This window comes from Erinaceus europaeus, chromosome 12 (genome assembly GCF_950295315.1).
Source record: "Erinaceus europaeus chromosome 12, mEriEur2.1, whole genome shotgun sequence".
Classification (NCBI taxonomy): Eukaryota; Metazoa; Chordata; class Mammalia; order Eulipotyphla; family Erinaceidae; genus Erinaceus; species Erinaceus europaeus.
The window spans coordinates 48,944,017-48,960,666 of record NC_080173.1 but is presented as its reverse complement, the minus strand read 5'-3'; the positions used below and the strand labels follow the sequence as shown (position 1 = coordinate 48,960,666).

At 42.0% G+C, this 16,650-nt stretch overlaps 1 non-coding gene and 1 pseudogene across 1 annotated transcript; one reads left to right on the top strand and one right to left on the bottom strand.

The window, feature by feature from the left end:
* Positions 1–794: 794 nt before the first annotated feature.
* Positions 795–7,231, bottom strand: LOC103120631 (ubiquinone biosynthesis monooxygenase COQ6, mitochondrial-like; annotated as a pseudogene).
* Positions 7,232–7,739: 508 nt separating this feature from the next.
* On the top strand, positions 7,740–7,846 carry LOC132542259 (U6 spliceosomal RNA). Its single transcript, XR_009553361.1, has one exon. It is a non-coding gene; the product is annotated as a U6 spliceosomal RNA (small nuclear RNA).
* The last annotated feature ends 8,804 nt before the right edge of the window (positions 7,847–16,650 follow it).

The window sequence follows — 16,650 nt, the reverse complement described above, 5'->3', positions numbered from 1 at the left end:
GCAGTAACCTTTCCTGCGTCTGAACACCAGAGTGAAGCGCTGGCAAAAGGGCGAGGTGTGGAAGAAGAAAGGCTTTTATAGGAGCAGCTTTCGAGAGAATGGGAAGGGGGAGGAGTAACCATAGCACTCCAGGATAGGATAATAACTCTTGTGAGAATGGGAGGGGGGAGGAGTAACCAAAGCACTCCAAATATTGCGGGGATATAGACAATGCCCTGAGGGCACAACATGGCTGAACAGGCACTCCGAGAATGTCCCAACTCTCACGGGAACTAGCAGTAGCCTGAGGGGACAACTTGGCAGATATGACTGCATCGGCACAATTTCCCATCAACCTCTAAACCGAGTTTCAGCATCTGTCTCCTGGAGAATCATCCTGAGACACAGCTCCAGGAAAAGAAGTGGTTTCCTTGAGGCATTGTATCTGGAAAGTGTTGGAAATGAGATTTCAAGCTGAGTCTATGCATCCCATGCTCAGTGTTATTTCCAGAAACCAGCTTGAATTTGGTGTCAGAGAGGTTGCTAAAGCATTATGATTCTACCCACTACTATGAAGCCTTCCTTTAAGATGAAAATTGGATTTTCCTTTAAGCCACACTTCCTCTCATCTATAAAACCAGATATAAAAATTCTTGTCCTACTTAGTAGATAAAATTATGATCCAAATGTGAGCATGTGTTGATGCTTTGTAAGTTGTTATTTTATTTTTAATATTTAACTTTATCCTTTTTAAAAGGTAAAGTGAATTTATTCAATAAATCTTGAAAATGAAAAATGGTCTCTAGAAAAGATGTTCATTTTTCATCAATAAAATCTCCAGAAAGGAGAACTCGTTTGCTTGCAAAGGCCATAATCTGTTCCTAGAGAAAAAAAAGAAAGTGATGCTCTGCTATATTGGACTGTCAGGAAAGTCATGATGTGGTTTTCTATGCAAAAATGTATAAAGACTTTTCGAACAATACAATAGTAAAGTGTGACGGCAGGTAAAGAAAACTTAAAAATAAAATGTTCAAAGTGATTAAACCAAAAACTTGGGAAAAGTCCCAACTACATCCTCTTTTTCATTAAAAAAAAAAAAAATATATATATTTAAGAAAGGAGACATTAACAAAATCATAGGATGGGGGGTACAACTCCACACAAATCCCGCCATCCAATCTCTATATCCCGTCCCCTCCCCACTAGCTTTCCCATTCTCTATCCCTCTGGGAGCATGAACCCAGGGTCGTTGTGGGTTGCAGAAGATGGAAGGTCTGGCTTCTGTAATTGCTTCCCCGCTGAACATGGGCGTTGACTGGTTGATCCATACTCCCAGTCTGCCTCCCTCTTTCCCTAGTAGGATGGGTCTCTGGGGAAGCTGAGCTCCAGAGTACATTGGTGGGGTCTTCAGTCCAGGGAAGCCTGGCCAGCATCCTGATGGCATCTGGAACCTGGGAGCTGAAAAGAGAGTTAATATACAAAGCCAAACAAATTGTTGAGCAATCATGGACCCAAAGGATGGAATAGTGGAGATAAAGTGTTGGGGGGTACTCACTGCAAACTCTAGTGTACTACTGCTTTCAGGTATATATTTGCCCTGGTTTATGGATACATGTGGACATATGCTCTATCTCCTGGAACCTGGTCTATATCTAGGTTTTGGGACTTTGTTAGGAAGTGGACACCTGGGATGGAATTAGAGAATACTATGAAAGGAAAGGTCTCACCCGAGTGATGAAGCTGAAGGGTTGTCGTTCCACACCTGTAGTCTCTGGACACAGTCTGAAGTGAAGCATGCTGGGGTGGTACTCATGTTGCTACATCCTCTTCTTCTTTTATTTATTTATTTTTAAATATTTATTTAATTTATTTATTCCCTTTTGTTGCCCTTGTTGTTTTATTGTTGTAGTTATTATTGTTGTTGTCATTGTTGGATGGGACAGAGAGAAATGGAGAGAGGAGGGGAACACAGAGAGGAGGAGAGAAAGACACCTGCAGACGGCCTGTGAAGCGACTCCCCTAAAGGTGGGGAGCCGGGGTTCAAACTGGGATCCTTATGCTGGTCCTTGTGCTTTGCGCCACCTGTGCTTAACCCGCTGCGCTACAGCCCGACTCCCGCTACATCCTCTTCTTAAGAGTCTCTCCAAAGTGTCTTTAAATGGAAAGTCTCTCATGAAAGAAGCTGGAGAATCAGAAAACACTTTAAGCGTCTTTATCTTTAAAGGTCCTTATTCACTATCTTAAGCCCTTTACATAAAGTCAGTTTAGAAGTGGGCTTTATAATCAACTAGAGAAGGTAGACAGATAAAGATAATAATACTATAGCCAAGAAAGTTATTCAAAGAAATTAAAAGCCATTGATAAAGTTACTTCTCAGTTAAGAAGGCTTGAAAAGCTGCTAGCCAGCTCTAACTTTGAGTGGAGATAATGCATTTGTGGTCTGCAATCCCTACATCCTGAGAAGCACACTAGCATTGGTGGAATAGTATTTTTATTAGAAGATCTGTAGCAACCAGAAGAGCAGTTGTGTGACACTGTCTGTCTTTCTCATAACCTGTGAGGTGGTTCTTAGAACCCAAGTCTTTCCCATTGAAGGCTACAGCACTGAGATGATGAGCCAAACTGGAAATATCCCCAAAGCCCATGTTGATACCTTGTCCCACCAGTGGATGGACTCTGTGGGATGCATCCTCACTGAGTGCCACTCAAGGCCACACGTACTCAGCAGCATGTCCCAACCCAAGAGGAAACAGTGCTCTGCTCTGGGCATCCACCTTGACCACATTTGGGGGCAGCTGGCAAGCTGAAACAGTAGTAGGCTTCAGAAGGGCAACAGCATATTGCAGTATAGTGCCAGTGAAGTCGATGAAGTCTGCATGGTTAACATAACCCCCAAAGGCAGAGTTAATGGCATTTACAAACTTTTCCTTATCCATGCTGATCAGCTTTGCTGCATGTCCATAGGATATGGACCAAACCTAGGAACTCGAGGTGTCTGAGAGCAGGAGCAGAGCAATGGGCCCAGAGGGAAGAAATCTCTGGCAAGCTGCATTATTTTCTGTGACCTCTGATGAACGCAGAGTAGTTACAACAGCAGACTGGTCATAGTTCCAGCTAACAATCTGGACTGCACCAATCAACAATTTGGTCTGGAAGGTGCTGCCATCACCTAGGGTGACATAAACCCATGAGCTGAAGTCTGCTATGGGAAATGGGGAAGGCAGGGGTAGCGGACTGCTTTGCTCCAGTAGGGAACTGTTACATGGTCTGACACAGCTTCCAGTTGCTTAGTGAGAGCATGCATGATGACATCATTCTCCACTATGTAGCTCATGTCATCTAAATTGTCCTTATCAAGGCCTCTGAGCAGGCACCCTGCATTCCTTGAAAGGCTTTGATTCTCATGTTGTAGATGTGATCATAGGCACCAAAACTGCTAAGAAGGGTTGCAGAGCCAGGGGAAGTGGAACTGACTCTGTTGCTATATGTTTCTGGAAATTTCTCCAGTACTTTCTTTGGATCTGCTTTTAGCAACAGAATTTTCTTGTCACTAAAGTGAGTATTATGTCCCTAGGCACAGGCCATGGTAGCTTCAACCAGGCCTTCGACTGATACCACTACATTGTATATGGTGTCAGCTGAGGAATCCAAGCATCTCTGGCTGGAGACCAGTGAACTTCTCCGGGAAGCTTGTTCCTAACTTTATACTTTTCATTTTTTCCTGTACTGTTTGCTGCTGGTGCTGAATTAGATCAATCTGATTCAACTCTTTATAATCTTTATCATTTTCCAATGCACATTTCCTATCTTTGGTACCTTTTCTAAAGGAATTTTTCCTTGAGATTTTTTTTCAAAGTTGAAGTTAAAGGTTGTCATTTTTTTTTTTTTTTTTTTTTTAGAGAATAGACATGACTGTAACTGTTGCCATATAGTCAGTGTGAAATTTTTATATGCAATTATTTAAAAATATGTGGGTTGGTATTTTGAATACAAGCTTAAGGCTAGGGTTATCAGTTCATAGTTGCTTTCTTAGCCATTAAGTGTAGATCAGTTTGATGGATGTGAAGAATGTATTTCAGCCTCATGATCTCACCTCTGGTTTGTCACTGACTTCCATGGAGAAATGAACTCACCACGCCCCACTCTTTGTCTGTAGCATCATGGTAGAGAGTATCTAGAGCTATACCATCCATACCCATTTCTATACCACCCTATTAAGTTAAGCTCCTTAACTTCCTTATAGTTTCACCTCATAATAATTTCATAATCTGTTTAGCAGCATTCAAGTGCTGAGATTAGTTTACAGCTGGGACAATGTTTTTTTCTGGTAATTGTGAAGTACTAGAATATTCCCTCATGTGATTGACTAATTAAAAGGAAAGAAGACAAATTAGCTAAATTAAAAAAAACAAACACTCCCCCCCCCGACTTCTATCTTTTCTCTTTTAATTAAAGTTAACCTCAAAGAAAATGATAATTTTGAAGATAAGGTGGAAAAAACATTGAGGTATGATTTGTTTTGGTGAGCGGTCACTATTTTCTTGAAAACATATTTATTTATTTATTTATTTATTTATTTATTTATTTATTTATTTATTTATTAGAGAGGACAGAGAGAAATATCAAGAGAGAAGGGAGAGAGAAAGAAAGACACCTGTAGCACTGTGTGATCTCTCACGAAGCCCTCCCCCTTCCTTCCCCCCCCCCTCCCCCCGCCTCCGCCCCGGCCCCGCAGGTGTGGACTGGAAGCTTGAACCCTGGCTCTTGCAGGTAACGTGTGTTCAACCAAGTAAGCCATCCCCTGATACCAGCAGTCACTGTTCTCATACTCATTTATAGCTTAGCAATTGTCAACGATTTCAAGATGTCAGCTGCGCAGTTGATCTTTTTTTTAATTTTTAAAAAATATTTATTTATTATTTATTCCTTTTTGTTGCCCTTGTTATTTTATTGTTGTAGTTATGATTGATGTCGTTGTTGTTGGATAGGACAGAGAGAAATGGAGAGAGGAGGGGAAAACAGAGAGAGGAAGAGAAAGACACCTGCAGACCTGCTTCACTGCTTGTGAAGCGACTCCCCTGCAGGTGAGGAGCTGGGACTCTAACCGGGATCCTTACCCGCACTTTGCGCCACCTGCGCTTCACCTGCTGCGCTACTGCCCATTTTTTATTATATTTATTTATTCTCCCTTTTTTTGCCCTTGTTATTGATGTTGTCGTTGTTGGATAGGATAGAGAGAAATGGAGAGAGGAGGGGAAGACAGAGAGGGGGAGAGAAAGACAGACACCTGCAGACCTGCTTCACCGCCTGTGATGCGACTCCCCTCCAGGTGGGGAGCCAGGGGCACGAACCGGGGTCCTTACACCAGTCCTTGGGCTTGATTTTTTTTTTTTTTTTTTTTGTAGTATAGATAAACTCAATTCTGCTACCAGTGTTTCTGGATAGTGGTTGAAATTAGAAGAATTAGAAAATATCAAAATTAAAAAATTGAGGTTATATAGGTTTACAAGGCTGTATGTTTTAGGGGTAAGATTTCATACTTCTTCCTGATGTATGTTACTATACCATACCCATCACCAATGCTCCAAGCACCCTCTACTAAAGTCTACTGGTTCTCCTTCACCATCAAAACTCCAGATCACCCTCCCCCTTTGGTGACCTTAGTTGTCCAAAATCTTAGGGTTTGTTTTCTTTTGACTGTGTTCTCTTGCTTTGTTTACTTACATCCCATATGTAAGTGTGAGCATTGATATTGGTCCTTATTCTCCTGAGTTTTGCTCAGCATCATCCCTTGTAATTCCATTTATGTCCTAACAAAGGGCTACGTTTAATACTTACATTTGTTACGCTACCTAATCAAAAAGCTTCAGGAAAATTTTGAATTAATCGGTTTGAGCAACTTTTCTACCATTTAGAAATGGATAAAAATGGACGACAATTGAGTTTCATTTCTTTTAAAATGCATTTATCTGGGGCCAGGTGGTGGAGCACCTGGCTGAGTGTACATGTTGCAATGCACAAAGATTCAGGCACAAACCCCTGGCCCCCACTTCACAAATGGTAAAGCAGGGCTGCAGGTATCTCTCTCTTCCCCTCTCCCTCTCTATCTCTCCTTCCTTCTCTCTGTCTCTATTCAATATATAAAATAATAAAAAAACCCAGAATGTATTTATTTTAGAATAACAAAGAGTCATTGATGATTTCAGATTACAAACTAGTTAACAGGGGCCAGGTGGTGGCACACCTGGATAAGTGTACACACTACAGTGCACAAGGACCTAGGTTCAAACCCCTGGTCCCCTGCTGCAAGGGGAAAGCTTCATGAATGGTGAAGTAGAGCTGCAGGTGTCTCTTTGTCTCTCCCCTCTCAAATTCTCTCTATCTTTAATAAGCAAAATAAAATAAAATAAAATAAACTTGATGGGGGTAGATAATATAATGTTTCTGCAAAGAGACTCTCATGCCTGAGGCTCCCAGGTTCAATCCCCCAAAAGCCAGAGCTGAGCAGTGCTCTGGTTAAAAAAAAGTACCCTAAAATAAATAAATAAAACAAACTAGTTAACCTTACTGCTTGAATAAAGGTTCAAGACACATGTATTTTTGTTTATTCTTTGATAGGATGAAAAACATTCCTCTTATATTGATCCTAATACCAGTGCTAAGTCAATTTCTATCAAATTTTAACTGAGCAAGTTGCAAGACAAAAAAAAAATCACTCTGCTTATACCTTGGGAATAAAATTAACAAGGGACTGTTCCTGATATTTAATAACTCATATGTGATTTTTGTTGTATATTTTATGATCACAGCAAGCCTTCTCTTATGAATGATTCCTTTATGTATTCTATTGACACTATGGAAAGTGTCAGAAAAACCATCATCATCTTTTATTTTTCCCAATAAGGTTGCTGATGGCTAATTTATCATCTTCCTTACATATAGCTAGCCTACTTAGAATCCTACTTTCTATACAGCTTGGCCCTCCACGCTGACCTTGCCACCCTGGAGGCAGGTGAAAATCAGCAGGATTTCTACTAGCAAACATCAGGAAGCCTGAGATCGGGAAACCCTTCAATCGAGGTCCTTGAGCTACACGATCAGGCCTGATATCTGAAGATTTAAGATTTAGATTGACTGAAGAGAACCACATGGGTGCTTCCTGCTTAAATGATGGACGTTCCAAATTCCTGGACGTTGAGGTTGGGGTGGCTTTTCCTGGTAGGAAATCTATGTATATATTGGTACACGTCATCTCTGCAAGAATTAAATGCTACTTTGTGTGACTGCACTGGGAAAAGGCAAATAAATGGAGGGTTTTGCCTGGTTTCTCAAGTGCTTGACTCTGTACTGGTTTTGATTTGTATCTGTCCTCTGTGATAAGTCATAACCTTGGGTATAACAAGATTCTGAGTCTGAGAGTTCTTCCAGTGAACCATTGAATCTGATGTTGGGATTGGGGACTGTGGACAGAGCTCAGAGAAGAGAGGGAAGTATGTTTCCTTTCTTACTTTGAAATGTAAGAAACTTCCAACTCATTGGAACTTTGAGAGTCTTGAGAATATCAATGACCTAGTACAGAACATTAAATTATAGTGGAAAAGTCTGGTAGTCAAAGGTTTTGTATGTATAATAGTTTTATATTTAAGGAGAAAAAGAAGGGGGGGGAGAGAGAGAGAGAAAGCTCAATTAAGGTGGGTGGGGAACAGGTGGTGGTGTACCTGGTTGAGTGCACACATTACAGTGCACAAGGACAGGTTCAAGTGCTCACTTCCACAGCACATATGAAAAACTGGAACAATACAGAGAATGTTAGTAAGGCCCTTGCACAAGGATGACACAGAAAATTCATGAAGGACAAGGGGAAGTTTCATGAGCTATGAAGCAGTGCTGCAGGTTTCTCTCTTACTCCCTTTTCCCTCTTGATAAATAACATAAATAAATACAAATTAAAAAGAAATCAAGCCTCTCAGAGAACAAGTTTATATCCTTGAGGTGCTAGAGATTGCAGGTTCAGTCCTGGGTATGACTTTATACTAGAGCTGAGCATTTTGCTGGTGTCCTCTCTCTCTCCTTATCTTTTACAATAAATGAACAAATCTTAAAAAAAATAAATAAGGTGGGACAGGGTGGTGGCACACATGGTTGAGTGCATGTATTACAGTATGCAAGGACCTGGGTTTGAGCCCTCGGTCCCCACTTGCAAGGGGGAGGCTTTGCGAGTGGTGAAGCTGTGCTGCAGGTGTATCTCTGTGTCTCTCCCTCTTTATCACCCCCTTCCCTCTTGATTTCTGGATGTCTCTATCCAATAAATAAAGATTAAAAATTTAAAAATAAATTGGTGTAAATGTTAAAAAATTGACACCTACACCCTTTTGGTTACATCTCAAAGTTACTAAATCCTGTGGAGAAATAAAAAAATCATAGCCACATTCTCTCAATATTGTGAATAAATGCACTGTCCTTCGCACCAAACAGATAGAAGGTCCTAATGAGCCAATGGGCCATCCCCTTCTTCCTTTTCTGGATAGCTCTCAGCTGCTGCCTGCCTTTTATACTAGTTCTAGCACGCCAATACTCTGCCAGGTCATAAACATTCCCATTGAACAGGAGCATGTTGGCCACTCCAGACACTATGTTCCTGAGGGCATAAGCTTCATTCAAGATGGGATCATGAGCTGAGCTCTCTGTCTCCTTTGTAGACTTGCCATTTTGGCAATACTTTCACTGGAATGAGGTTGCTTGTCATCTTAGTGGACTTATTCAAGTCACTGCCTGAGCCTTATGGTAAAGTAGGGGAGACTACTTTGAAAGAATCGATAAGATGCTATCTCTGGTTCTGAGAACTAGGGATCACATCACCCTTTGAGCCATCAGTCACCCTTGGGAAACTTGGCACAGACTCCAGAGTCTCTAAGACTTTAGATATTTTTAAAGTACTACAGTATCATGAACTTGATTTGTTTTCCATTTTATTTCTTCATCACTAATGAGGATTTAGTATTAACACTTTCCAAAGTACCTAATTTGGATACTTAGTCCTCATAGCAACCTTCTGAAGCAGGTATTAGCATTACTATCTTCTTTTTATAGGTAAGGGAAGTGAGAAATTGAGCACTTAGAGAACTTTCTTAAGAAATCCAGCTAAAAAGAGGTAGAAATTATTCTAAACCCGTACAGTCAGGAACTGATCCTTTAACTACTCTTCAACTCTTCAGTCTAAGAAGTCAGTTATAGGAAATATAATTTTCTTTTATTTTTAAGGTGTATTTAATTTATTTGATGAGAGATTTTCACACAGAGAAAAAGTGAGGGAGAGAGATAAAGAAAAAAGAGCGCAAAAGAGAGAGAGGAAGAGGGAGAGAATGCAGAACACACTCTGGTACACGCAGTATAGAGGATCGAATCATGATTCTCAAGCATGCAAGTCCTTTGCTCTACTAGTGGTGTATTTTCTTGGCTTAGAGAACATATATTTTTCTTTAGTTTGCAGTGTTAGTTTGATTTATTAATGAGATAAACAGAGGAGAGGGCTTAAGCTAAGGTGCTCTGACTGACTTAGTTGGCTGAGTCTAGGTCTACTGAGTTCATGTCTAAATTGTTACAAGGTTTCTGTTCTGGTCATATTCTTATAGTCTGGAAACTGACCACTGGGACTGTGCAACATAGTTCTGTACACCAGATCACTCCTGAATCTGCAAAGGGTTCCTTTAAACTCTCCCACAGGGTGGTGGCACACCTAGTTAAGTGTACACATTATGGTGTGCAAGGACCCAAGTTTAAGCCCCTAGTCCTTACTATAGGGGAAAAGCTTCATAAGTGGTGAAGCCATGTTGCAGGTCTCTCTTCCCAGCCTCTACCTTCCCTTTCCTCTCTGTTCTTCTGTCTCTATCCAAGATAAAACAGACAAACAAGCAAACAAACAAATAAACACCACTCTCCTAAAGGTGTGGATAAACCATAACAACACACCACTGTGATAGTAAAAGTACCTGACACTTGGATGACATGGGCATTGATGATTCAGAATAAATATCAACAGCTGTCAAGTCTAGAGTAAGGGCCTAGTGGCCCCTGTAGTAGTTTAGCTCTGGGGCTGGGGAACGAGGCATGGAAGAGAGTATGTAGACACCATTGAGGGAATTCCAAGGAGGTCTAGTAAGTGGCTACTAACCAGCCCAGTGAAATATTTGTCTACCTATTATTATTATTTGTTTTACAGGGTTATTACTAGGGTTCAGTGCCTGTACATCTCCACTATTCTCAGTGACTATTCCACCTTCTTCTTCTTCTTCTTTTTTTTTTTTTTTGATAGAGGATAAGGGATATAGAGAGGTAGAGAAGAAGAAAGAGACTGAGAGAAGAAGTGACACCTATACCACTGCTATAGAACTTCGTGGGACACAAGGGCTTGAACCCAGGCCCTTGTGTGCTCTGCTAGGTGACTCACTACCCAGCTCCATGTTTTTTTTCATTGTAATGGCATGTACTACCACTTGTAGTCCTTCCCATTACTACATACAAGTTAGAAATTGGAGTCTCCCCAGGTACTGGTGAAGTTGTGGTGTATATACAATGGAATACTACTCAGCTATTAAAAATGGTGATTTCACTTTCTTCACCTCATCTTGGATGGAGTTTGAAGGAATCATGTTAAGTGAGATAAGTCAGAAAGAGAAGGATGAATATGGGATGATCTCAGTCATAGACAGAAGTTGTAAAATACTACCATGACACCAACCTAACTTCCCTGGGCAGATGACCTCACCAATATGTCCTGGAATCTTACTTTCCCAGAGTCCTAACTCACTAGGGGAAGATAGAAACAGGTAGGGAGTATGGATTGACCTGTCAACACCCATGTTTAATGGAGAAGCAATTACAGAAGCCAGAACTCCTATCTTCTGCTCCCAATAGATATTTTTGGTTCATACTCCCAGAGGGATAAAGAAGAGGGAGCCTTCCAATTGAGGGGATGGGGATATGGCACTTGGTGGTGGGAACTGTCTGGAATTGTACTCCTCTTATCCCACAGTCTTGTCAATAATAATTAAATCATTAATAGAAAAAGAATTTGTCCCCACCTGCAGGGGAGTCACTTCACAAGCGGTGAAGCAGGTCTGCAGGTGTCTATCTTCCCCTCTGTCTGTCTTCCCCTCCTCTCTCCATTTCTCTCTGTCCTATCTAACAACGATGACTTCAGTAACAACAACAATAATAACTACAACAACAATAACAACAAGGACAACAAAAGGGAAAATAAATAAATATAAAAAAAAGAATCTGAAAAATAAGAAAACACAAAGTAGAACTTGGACTGGGTTTGGTGTATTACACCATAGTAAAAGATTCTGGAGTGGTGGGGAGGGTTCAGGTCCCAGAACATGATGGCAGAGGAGGACTTAGAGGGGGGTGAATTGTTATGTGGAAAACTGAGAAATATTACACATGTACAAACTACTGTATTTTACTGTTGACTGTAAACCATTAATCTCCCCAATAAAGAAGAAAAGAAAAAAAGAAAAAAGAAAGGAACTGGTGTCTCCTTTCTTAGGAACACAGCTTGGGGAATAGGGTGTATGTTGGACCCTTAGTACAGGGCATAACATGCCCAAAGCCTCTCTGGCAACCTTTTATAGTAATTATTCTCAGGGAGCTGGGCGGTGGTGCAGTGGGTTAAGCGCACATGGTGTGAAGCACAAGGACTGGTGCAAGAATCCTGGTTTGAGCCCTCAGCTCCCCACCTGTGTCGCTTACAAGTGAGTTATCTATCCAACAGCACCCTCCCCACCCCACTTTTTTTTTCTTTTCCCCAGAGCACACTGTGCATTGTGGCCATTGGTGGTGCCAGAAGCGAACCTAAGATCTCTCACATGCAAGGCCTATGTATTATCTTCCTGATGGCCTATGTTATCTTAGGAAAACTAGTCTGTGGTGTGTGTTCTACTGTCTCCCCCTCCCCCAGCTAATGCACTCATTTTAATAGTTTCCTTTTTAAGATTTGTTATGCTAACTATGGTGCAGGGTAGAATGAGTCAAATTCACTTTGGCACTTAAAAGTTTCCATGACTAATTATTTACATTCCTTTTAGGCTTTACCTTAGGTGCAGCTTCAAATTTTTTGGATTCAAGCCCATTCAGTTTTTTTTTAAGTTATTTATAAAATTGTAACATTGACAAGACCATAGGATAAGAGAGGTACAATTCCACCCAATTCCCACCACTAGAACTCCTTATCCCATTCCCTCCCCTGATAGCTTTCCTATTCTTTAACCCTCTGGGAGCATGGACCCAGGGTCATTATAGGGTGCAGAGGGTGGAAGGTCTGCTCTCCACAGAGGTTGGACCAGTTTACATTCCTACCAGCAGTGCAGGAGGATTCCTTTGTCCCCACAAACTCTCTGTTGTTGCTATAGTTTCTTTTTTCTTTTTTTTTTTTTTATTTAAGAAAGGATTAATTAACAAAACCATAGGGTAGGAGGGGTACAACTCCACACAATTCCCACCGCCCAATCTCCATATCCCACCCCCTCCCCCGATAGCTTTCCCATTCTCTATCCCTCTGGGAGCATGGACCCAGGGTCATTGAGGGTTGCAGAAGGTAGAAGGTCTGGCTTCTGTAATTGCTTCCTCGCTGAACATGGGCGTTGACTGGTCGGTCCATACTCCCAGTCTGCCTCTCTCTTTCCCTAGTAGGATGGGTCTCTGGGGAAGCTGAGCTCCAGGACACATTGGTGGTGTCTTCAATCCAGGGAAGTCTGGCCGGCATCCTGATGACACCTGGAACGGGCGATTTACTGGGTTTCTGTGGTCATTCTAGTCCTGTCCTGTTTCGGTCCCGGTGGTCTCCTCTGGTATTCCTAGTTGATCCGGGAGAGGAGAGGAGAGGAGAGAAAGCGATCTGCTGCTCGTAGCTCCGCCTCCGGAAGTCGAATCCCGTTGCTATAGTTTCTAATGTATGGCATTCTCATAGGAGTGAAGTGGTATATCATTGTTGTCTTTATTTGCATTTCTCTGGTAATCAATGACTTGGAGCGCTTTTGCATTTGCTTATTGGCCTTTTGGATCTCTTCTTTGGTGAATATTCTGTTCATATACTCTCCCCATTTTCTGATGGGATCTTTTTTCTGTTGTTGTTGTTAAGTTTCATGAGCTCTTTATATATTTTAGTTATATTTATTCAGTGTGTTATTTTTGCTCCAGTACTAGGCAGTTTTGACTATCATGGCCCTATAATACAATTTGTGTGCTGGGAGTGTGACTGATGTCTTCAGTTCTTTTTTTTTTTCCCTCAAGATTGTTTTGGCAATTCTAGGTATTTTCTGATTCCAGATTGTTAAAATTCGGTGGCTCTAGCTGGCTGGGCTAGCTTCACGGGCAGGTAACAGAGACGTGGAGACAACGGCTGGGCAGGGAAGCTGTATTTCTTTATTCAGGAACAACGATTCATAAACTAACCCAAACTAATCACCAAACAGAACTCTGCTGCCTCTGCCCCGCAACGGCGCCAAGTACTCTCTAACTCTGCAACTCTGGAACTCTGGAACCCTCTTGGGGTTCCTTGGGGCGGGGCCAAGCAGGCCTGCGAAACTAGCAGGACTGATCCAATTTTCTTGGCAGGGGGAGAGCTAGAACAACCCAATGTAAAGCATACAACAATTCCCCCTTTTCTTTTTTAACTAAATGACTACAGTATCAAGGGTGTGGGGTGAACAGAAACCTATATTGTACAGGCATTTTTAAAAAAAGAAACTGGCACAAACATAGAGAAACATGTAAGCAAGTAACAAGAACCAGTGTGCTGCCAAGGGAAGGCCTGAGGGGGCCATTTCTTGCCTCTGTGGGCAAAACTTTATCAGCTTAAAAAATATATTTCTTGCCTCTGGGGGGCGTACTTGCCTCGACAGGCATTTGCATGGGGGTGGGGAATGGCCTAGAGTCCCAAAGGCAGCTGGCTGCAATTTACTTACTATGAAACAAAACTTGTTATTAGCATAACCACAGCACAATATAAAATTTCTAATAGAGAAGGTAATCGAGAGTTTTACATATCAACAAGTCTATTTAACCTTTTGTTTAGACCAACTTAGTTAAAATATATTGATTGTTAACTAATTTTTACCTCAGACTTTAAATGTAAGTTAATTTTATCTTTATGAGAATTACGCTGAAAACCTTTTTCATTTAACTTTCACTAGTAAGAATTTAGCCTTAAAGTTACTGTTTACCAAACTTTAAACATACACATAAACATGGTCATTAATGCACAAGGAGAGAAACCTTTGTTACGAAGACATGTCATTTCAAACACGAATTTAGATATGTACTGTCTTAGTTGTTGGGGGGGGGGTGCGTTGTCCAGTGGTGGTCTCTTGGGCAGCTTCACTTCTAGGAATTGCAGGTTGCGATCTCTGTACAAATCTCTGTGTACTCCAGCTTGTCTGCCTTCAGACCGGAGCTGAGGATCTCTGCCAGGATGTCCAGTTTCGGCAGGGAGCCTGGGAGGTTCGGGATCTGTCCAGAATTCATAGCACAAGGGCGGGCGGGCCAGCCTTGTAGAAGGCGCGGGCCAAGGTGCCCAGGGGTGGCAGCCATGATAGGCCACCGCGGCCCTGCCCCATGGCCCTGCCATGTCTGCTGCCCTGTTCCATGGCCCTGTCATATCTGCTGCCCTGCTCGCAGTGGCCGAGCAGCGTGGAGGGATCCCGCGTCCAGTGCCCTGCGCCACACGGTGGAGAGCCGGCTCCTGTGGGCTGGCCTGCGTGCTGGCATTGGGCTCTTGCATGCTGGCATCGGGCTCCTGCGTGTTGGCGTCAGGCTCCTGCATGCTGGCGTCGGGCTCCTGTGTGCTGGCATCAGCCTCCTGTGGGCTGCGGGGCTGTGGGCACGGTGCGCGGGGTTGTCTGGGCGCAGCCGGCTGGCTGGCTGTTCCACCAGGTGGAAAAGGCAGCTCCGCACCTCGCCTCTTGCCCACTGGCTCTTCCCGACTCATCTGGCTGTTTTGAGTGCGCCCAAGCGCGTGGAAACCACAGAGTGGTCCAGAGATAAATGTTCCAGAAACAGCAAAACAGTCTCGTGAAGAAAGAGCAGAGGCCTTTGGAGATCTCTTCACAAGCAGAAGAGAAGGCCATAGTACATAGGTAGCCAAATTGTCTTCACTTATCTGAGAGATGTGCAGGTCAGGTCCACGTGGGTGCCATTTGTTGTTAAAATTTGGATGCTCTAGCTGGCCGGGCTAGCTTCACAGGCGGGTAACAGAGACGCGGAGACAACGTCTGGGCAGGGAAGCTGTATTTCTTTATTCAGGAACAACGATTCATAAACTAACCCAAACTAATCACCAAACAGAACTCTGCTGCCTCTTTGCCCTGCGACGGCGCCAAACACTCTCTAACTCTGCAACTCTGGAACCCTCTCGGGGTTCCTTGGGGCGGGGCCAAGCAGGCCGCAAAACTAGCAGGACTGATCCAATTTTCTTGGCAGGGGGAGAGCTAGAACAACCCAATGTAAAGCATACAACACCAGATAACATTTGTAGTTTTTCCTAAGAAAACTGAGTGGGTCCTTGATGGGGATTGCATGAAATTTGTATGTGGCTTTGGAGAGAATATTCATTTTGATGATGTTAATTCTTCCATTCCATGAAGATGGAATATCTTTCTACTTCATGTCTCTTTCTATTTCCTTGAATAGTGATTCATAGTTTTCAGTCTTTCATACAATCTTTCACTTCTTTGGTTAGGTTTATTCTTAGATATTGTATTGTTTTTGTTGCTATAGTAAAAGGATTTGATATCTGAATTTCTTCTTCTTCTGACTTAGTGTTTACATAAAGCAATGCCACCAACTTTTGTATGTTAATTTTGTAGCTTGACACCTTACTATATTGCCTGATTAACTTCCAGGAGCTTTCTGCTGGATTCTTTGGATTTTTCTATGTATACTATCATGTTCTGCAAATAGTGACAGATTGACTTCTTTTTCTATCTGTATTCCTTGTTATTGCCTAATTGCTATTGCAAGAGCTTCCAACTCTATGTTGAATAGTAATGATGATAGAGGGTAGCCCTGTCTAGCACCTGATCTAAGGGGGAACACTTTCAGATTCTCACCACTGAGTATGATGTTGGCTGTTGAGTTTGCTATATATGGAATCCACTATCTTTAGGAATTTTCCATCTACTCCCATTTTTTGTAGTGTTTTGATCATAGGAAATGTCTTTTATGTCCAAATTCTTGAGACTTCATTATTTATGTCAAAAACTCATCATATGCTCCCTAACTTTATTGCCTCCGCTACGTGGGCTTTTCTCTGATTAACTAAAGTTTTTACTTACATTATTCACAATGACCTTATTTTAAAATTCATCATCTGTCTGCTTCTTTCTTTCTATATTGCTCAGCACACTCCTATAGGCACTGTTGTTAACCCTCTGGAGAGTTCTGCATTCTCACCGCCTTAGCAGTCATTTCCCTCCTGTGGAATCTGAAACCTCACCTTCTACTTTGGTTCTTTCTCTTCCTTCAGTTCACTTGACCTCACCTTCATACCTCTGTGTAAAATACAAAGTTCACTGATTTTTTTCTTTTTTATATTTATTTATTTATTCCCTTTTGTTGCCCTTGTTGTCTTATGATTGTAGTTATTATTGATGTCGTTTTTTGGATAGGACA